The sequence below is a fragment of the Vicugna pacos genome, chromosome 20 (assembly GCF_048564905.1).
Source record: "Vicugna pacos chromosome 20, VicPac4, whole genome shotgun sequence".
Lineage (NCBI taxonomy): Eukaryota > Metazoa > Chordata > Mammalia > Artiodactyla > Camelidae > Vicugna > Vicugna pacos.
In genome coordinates, this window is record NC_133006.1 from 12,397,137 (window position 1) to 12,404,791 (window position 7,655).

At 45.9% G+C, this 7,655-nt stretch overlaps 1 long non-coding RNA gene across 1 annotated transcript; it reads right to left on the bottom strand.

Annotated features, from left to right (window-relative positions):
• Window positions 1-5,069, bottom strand: LOC116284749 (uncharacterized). Its single transcript, XR_012061977.1, has 3 exons — window positions 5,028-5,069; window positions 2,343-2,443; window positions 1-265 (listed from the first exon to the last, which is right to left on the bottom strand). It is a non-coding gene; the product is annotated as an uncharacterized lncRNA (long non-coding RNA).
• Between the last annotated feature and the right edge of the window lie 2,586 nt (window positions 5,070-7,655).

Genomic DNA, 7,655 nt, shown 5'->3' on the forward strand with positions numbered 1-7,655 from the left:
TCATGCCACCAGTTTTTATTTCATCTTCTTTATTTCACAGTATAATAAATCACCAATTTTTACACTATTCACACTAAGAAGGATCACGGGTGTCACAGAAGACCCCGCTTGACATGTTAACCATCCCGCTGGCATCCAATCCAGTTCCCAAAATTCTCTTGGCCCCAGGCTGGATGCTGAGGAGAAAACAACAAGAATATTGCATATTCCTTGTCCTCCAGGCCTTTAAACTGAACTTTTCCTGAGAGTTCAACCTCTTCATTCACTGGGTCAGGAAAAAGAATATTTATAACATGAAAACATGTCCATTCTGGAACATTTAACAGTTAAAAATTAAAAATATATTAAAAAGAAAAAATTATGAATCCCAATCTTGACAGATCATCTGTTTCCTTCTAGTTTTTATTATTTATATACGCATATGTTATAATAATATAAACTTTTATCCACATAAGTGTTGGCCACCACATCTCTCAAGGGGTCATTGAGTTGAAATGACACCTTTTTTTCCCCGTAAATTATCCTTCCCTAGAATGTTCATTTGTGCTCAGTCCTCCCCCAACAGATTTTCCCCAATTCAGAGCCCCACCAAAAATACTGTCAGTCCTTGGATGCCTCGGCTTTTTAAAGACTACTGTCTGTTAACGTTTTCCTATATCCATAATTAATAGTTATTCAATGCAAAAAGCTGAAAGACACAGTAGGAAAATGCTAACTTTAATCCCACTGTCCAAAATAACTACTGCTAACATCCTGGTGTATGTCCTAGATCTTCCTCCATGCTTATTTTTCTTCATAAAAATGTTAGTCACATTAGGTTTATAGACTGGCTTATAAATGTTCTCCCACATCCATAGATATTCCTCAAGAACATGCTTTTCCATGGCTACATATAATTCCATTCAGTAGATGTACTAGACGTAGCTAAGCCCGTGCTGTGGATTCAGTTGATTTTGCTTATCACGGGCAATGCTGCAGTCAATATCCTTGAATTTGCAATTGTATGTGTGCCTCCAGGTATTGCCTTAGAACACATTCCAATAAGTGGAATTGCTGAGTCAGAATGTACTGAGTTGTTTCATGTTTTTAAAGGAATACACTTACAAAAGATCTCTAACTGCCCCACCTTCTGAAAGTATGTCACAGGAAGGCGAAGGTGGTTTGAACTCCTTTAGCCAAAGCCACTAAGAATGCAGGAGTTAACTCTGCAAGAGGGAAACGGATTGTGCTATGGTTTGGTAGCTTACAGAAGGCAACACAAATGTGAGAAATAATCGGACGTATTATCATGGACGTATTAACCACGGACAAAGCATGGTCCAGTCTTATTCTTTGTTAGAGGCTATGATCCAAGAAAGCAGGAATCTTGCAAGGGTGGCAAAAATATTTTTCCTACAGTAGACGTTTTAAGTAGAATAATGGCTCTGAACACGATAGACGTGACAGGTATCTTAAGGGGCAAAGAAGTCTCCTGGTGTTACCTGTATGCTACAACCAGAAAAGAGCCAGTTTTTAGCATCATTATATCACTCAATCTTCACTCAAGCCCTTTGGTGTATGTTAGGGATTGAATGTGCCCTGCTCCCCCATTAAATTCATATGTTGAAGCCCTGACCCACAGTGTGGCTGTATTGGAGAAGTCATCAAGGTTAAACGAGGTCATGGGGCAGGGCCCTGATCCTTACAAGAAGAGACACCAGGGAGCCTACTTTCTCTCTCTGTGTGCCAACATCAAGGGAAGGCCAGGTGAGCTGAAGGCAGCCAGCTACAAGCCAGAAAGAGGGCTCTCATCAGTACCCAAATTTGTTGGCTCCTTGATCTGAGACTTTCCAACCTCCATTATCGTGAGAAAGTAAATTACTGCTTTTATAATTCATAACTAAGGATTCACTGTACATTGGTGGGGCTATTGTGTTTATAGACTGTTTTAACACTTCATGACTCTCTCTCTTTGGTATTATATGGTCCACAAGAGGGCGCCCACTTTCTAGCAAACTGGATGTTAGGCCATGGAGTCAAACACTCTCTTTATATAAATGATTTGAGGCACAATTCCTCACAAAAACAACAAAAGATTTTAGAGAACAACTAAGAAGTTTTGAGGGAAGACCCTTCTAACCATTTAGAGATGTTGATTCAAGGATGTCCACTTCTGGGGTTTAGGTAAACTATAACGGGGCTTGGTGATGGAGAGAGGAGATGATGAAGGGGATGGGGCAAATTGATAGGAAAAGGGGAAAACCAATACAGAAAATGACTCATCAAAGCAAAGCAGCCACCCTCAAGGCTAATTAGGGCATCACGGAAAGATGTGAGAGATGACATCCATTAGGACCTCTTACAGGAGGTTGTAGAATTAGCAGAAAGAACACGAGCTTCTTCAATAAGGGTTTGAGTGACTCGGAGAGCATTCATTAACATCTCTGAGGCTGAGTTTCTTCAACTGCAAAATAAGAATAATAATACCTTCCTCTTAGCGTTGTTGTAAGGCTTTAATAAATGAATACAGAGAAAGCCACACATGGTTAAGTACTGCACAAGCATCATCAGAATCCTCCTACCGCCTCTTCTCAGCACCACCACCACGCATTGTTTTTCTTCTAAGGCTTGATGATGGAAGTCCTTACGTGGACGTATCTAGATAAGGCGAGTGTGACTTCCCACGCATAAAAGCTAAATTAAAAACAAAACTCTGATAAAGTGTGATAACATACACCAACCCTGTGGCCAAGTAATTCCACTCCTAGGTATTTACCAAAAAGAAATGAAAAAATGAGGGCGGAAGGTATAGCTTAGTGGTAGAGTGCATACTTAGCACGCACAAGGTCCTGGGTTCAATCCCCAGTACCTCCTCTAAAAATAAATAATAAAACCTAATTAACTACTCCCTGCCAAAAATAATAAAAATAAAATAAATAAATAAAAATTTAAAGAAAAGAAATAAAAATATGTGTAAAACAATGTTCGTTGTACCCAATGTTCATTGCAGGTTTTGGGGGGGAGTGGGTTGTAGTAAGAACCTTTAACATAAGATCTATACTTTTGACAAAATTTTAAGTGCACAAAACAGTCTTGTTGACAACAGGTGTGATGTTGTGCATCAGATCTCTAGAACTTATTCATCTGGCATAAATGAAACAATTCCCACTGAATAGCAACTCCCAGTTTCCCCTTCCTCCCAGCTCCTGGCAACTACAATTTCACTTTCCGCTTCTATGAATTTGGCTGTTTCACACACCTCATCTAAGTGGAATCATGTAGTATCTGTCCTTCTGTGACTGGCTTGTTTCACAGAGCAGAATGTCCTCCAGTTTCATCCACACTATTGCACTTGGAGGATTGCCTTCCTTTTGAAGGCTAAATAATACTCCATTGTGTGTAGACACGACATTTTCTTTATCCATTCATCTGTCGATGGACATTTAGGTGGTTTCCTAAGTGGCTATTGTGAATAACGCTTCATTGCCGTTTTAATCATAATGGCTTCAAACTGAAAGCAACCCAAGTGTCCACCAAATGGTGACTTTTTAAAAATTGCTTTATTCATCCAGGGAAAAAACTACTGACACAGTCAATAACATAGATGAATCTCAAACACGTTTTGTTGAACGAAAGAAGCCAGACAGTTAACAATGAGTACTAAAGATTTTCTTAGATGAAGTTCAGGAATAGGCCAAACTAATTCAGAGCGAAAAAGAAGTCAGAACAGAGGTTAGGGGGGACAGGGATTGACTGAAAAGGGGCCTGGGGGGACCATCTTGGGCTCTAAGAATGTTCTAGCCCTATTTAGGGCGGACATTTCACAGGTATACACATTAAGCTGCTTATTTAAGCTTTGTGTATTTGATGTATGTAAATCATACCCCAAAAACATTTTAGTTCTTTGGGAAAATAAGACAAAGCAACACAAAACACAGACTGTGATGTTTAACTAGCCAAAAAGAGCTCTCCAAACAAAGCTGAGCTACCAAGATACCCTGAAGGCTGCACGCACAGAGACAGCTTCCCTGGCAAAGAGACAGCAGCATGGAGTGATGGATGAAGCAAGAGCAACTTTCCAGAAGACTGTGCACATCCACAGCCATTCAGAAAAAGCATCAGCTGACAGAGGCCGCCCAGCAGAGGCTTCCCTCTGTGACAGCTGAGCTGGCATCGAGCACAAGGGAGGTCTGTGAAGAGCGGTGACGAGGGGCTGGTCCTGAGCATTTGTCCGTTTTCTATGAAAACGTCTGTTGGTTTGTCTGTTCACCCTGCAGCCGGGTCCTCTGCTGTCCCTCCAAAGTCCGTCCGTAATCCGGCCGCTTTTCATGGCCTTCACCGCGGCCACCGCAGCCCAAGCCACCATCATCTCTAGCCTGGTTACGGCAGTGAGCCGGTTCCCGGCGCCCCTGCTTCCACCCTCCCGGTCCACGGCCTGTTACGCGCGCAGCAGCCGGAGAGATGCGGTTCAAAGGCCGCAGTGGTTTTCCGTGACCCTTAAAACAAAATGCCTGATTCTTGCGTGGCCCCCCAGGTCCCCACGAACCCGCCGCCCACCTCTGTGACCGCAGCTCCTTCCCTGCACCACCGCCACCCTCGCCCCCGCCGGCTTCCTGCTTCAACCACCGTGGCTTCTCACTGCAGCTTCCAGATTCTGAATCCGTCCCAGGCACCAAGTTTCCTACTTGCCGTTCTCGCCACTTGGAAGGATGCTTCTCCACAGCTTCTTGCTTTGCCTTCACTGAGGTCTCTGTCCAAGGGCCTCTCCTTGGAGGGACCCTCCCTGTTTCCCTCCTTATCAAATGGCACCCCAGGAAAGGCGATAACCTGGTCCATTAACCCAGAGGATGGTTTAATTTACTTGTCGACTTCACTGGGCCAAGGGGTACCGAGATGTTTGGTCAGACATTATTCTGGCCCTTTCTGTGAGGGTGTTTTTGGATGAAATGAACATTTTAAGTTCCTAGACTGAGGAAAGCAGATTGTCCCCATAATGTGGGTGGGCCTCACCCAATCAGTTGAAGGCCCGAATAGAACAAAAGGCTGACCTTCTCCAGGTAAGAGAGGATTCTCATGTCTGACAGCTGGTGGGGGTGGGGGGAGGAGAGGGAATCTTCTGTAGGTTCTGTTTCTGTGGAGAACCATGACTAACACAATCTGCTTTATTTTCCCCACAGCACCCATCACCATCAGATACAGTATATATTTCTCAGTTTATTTGCTTATTACCTGCCCCCCCCCTTCCTGTTAGTTCATGAGGGCAGGAACTGTGATTTATTCTCTGCTGTATTTCTACTGCCCAGCACATAGTAGGTGCTCAGTAAATGCTCAATGGATTATTCTATTTGAAAACCCATTGAAGAATCAATAAAAGGCTTTCTCTCACAACACCAGACATCTAGAGTGGTGGTTCTCCACTTTTGCTGCACATGAGGCTCAATAAGAACCTTTCATGGATTTTATTTTATACTTTTAAAACATGATTTTGAGACAAGGTCTGTGGGCTTCACCAGACAACCAAAGAAGTCCATGGTCTGAAAAGGTTAAGAACTTACTCTGCAACAAAAAAGGCCGGAGGGCAGGAATGACATCTTCCTCCTTAGTCACAGCACTTAGCACCAGGCAGATGCTCAGCACATCTTTACTGAGCAGAGGGAGAGACAGGGGCGCCTCAGTGGGCCTGGTAGCTTGCATGGGCTGAGCACAGTCTTTGTGTCAGGCCCTGTGTGAAGTGTTGTGCATGTCTCTGTCACTTCATTCTCACAGTGACAACCCTTGGAAGACAGTACATTATTTCCAAGGTCAGCACCTCACGGATCTGTCTGACTGGGCATCCAGGCTTTTAACCACTGCCTCCCAGGGGTACCTCTTCCCGGGCTATGCCAGCACTTTCCTAGTGGGTCTTCCTGCCTCCATTCCCCCGCTTCAATCCGTCTGCAGTGCAACCGTGTCATCCCCCGCACCCCACCTTAAATCCCTTCAGGCTTCTTGGTCCCACAGCCAATGGTAAGCAGCCTTCGTTCACCCTCACATAAAACTGGTCCCTCCTCTCATGAAGACTCCTTTTCAAATTCCCAGGAGAAGATTTTTTTTTCCTTTCTTTTTAATCATCTAGATGGGGTAAGAAAGTTGAAGTTGGGGCCACAGAAATCCCCAAGTCCAGCCTACTCTTAATGAGGGCATCTTGGGTACCCCAGAAAGGTGCCCATCCATCTAGACACCTCAGGGCAGGGAGTCCTGGCTGTTAACGGACCCTCCTGTATATCCTCCTGCCTCTAGTACTGGGTCCTACCCGGACCCAGCAGGTCTGGGAGGCGGCCCCATCCCCAACATTTCCCAGTTCATCCCATCCCAGCCCCTGGCCCACAACCCCTGGTCATTAATGTCCCTCTGAAAATGGGAGCCCAGACCAGATCCAGACCAGATGACCACCCTCCAGTTCTGACTCCAGGCAAGATTTCCCTGCTCTTTGGTCAGTTCAGCAGCCAGTGGTCAGTGCCCAGAAGGGCCAATTGCCCCAGAGGAAGAGAGGCTGGGGGGTCACTCAGGGTCCAAAGATGATGATGAGGGGGAGAGGGCAGTGAAGCCCACCCTGCTTCTGAGGATCCGAGGAAGGTAGAGACCCCAGGGGGGTCCCCGCTGAGATGGGAGGTGTGAACCCACAGCTCCAACCCATATGGGCCCAGCTCAGGGTCACATGTCTGAGTGTGGCCTTTCTGAGGGTGTGGCCAGGGCTGATGGTAGACAGGAAATTGTGAAGAGGGGGCACCTTGGGGGACTGAGGTCTCTGAATAGACAGGGGGATCAGTGAGGGGAATGAGGGTCCAATGAGGGAGGGGGCTCGCCCGTTGGGGTGGGGAAGTCCATCAGTGAGGGGGACTCGCGAGGAGACAGGACTCAGTGTAAGTGATAGAGGGGAAAACTATGGAAGTTTCTTTTCCCACAGTAGGAGGCTCAGTGTTGCAGCCTGCGCTCTTTTTAGCCCACCTTCCTCCCCTCCTCCCTCTCCCTCCCCGCCTCACCCGCATCAGCCCACAAGCCTCTGTGTAGGCTGCGGTTAGTGGTGGGGAAGTGTGAACTCAGAGAAAGGATGGAAACTCTGCACAGAGGTCAAGGGCAATGCGTGTGAGTGGGTTGGGGTGAGGGTGGGCTGTCCAGGACAGAAATCAGAGATCTCTGTGTCCCCTGAGTTTAGCCTCATATTCCAGAACCATCAGCCCAGGGCCTTCCCCCTTCCTGCTCCTAGGAGAATTTCGTTGGTCCAGCTGGAGTTGTTCCCTCTGATTGTGGACCAATATGGCAAGCAGGAACCACCCCCGTGAACTGCAGGACACAGAGAAGGGGAACTGATGCTCAGGATGAAGAAACACTGGAAGAGGAATCCTCCACAGCTACACCACTTTCCTGTAAGATGCTCAGGCATTTATTCATTTCAGAAAATTCAAACCAAGCATGGCCTGTAAGCAGTGACAAATGCGTAATAAGGATGATCTTAAGTGGCCAAAGACATTGATTCAGGCAGAGCAATTAGTAAACCTAGAATGGGGCTGTAAATGTTTTCTGGCTTCTATTGCAGTGCTGTCTGATAGGGAAAAGCAAGCCACCGCAAGCCACCTATGGAATTTTAACCATTCTACTAGCCACATTGTTTAAAAAGTGAACCGAGAAAGGCAAAA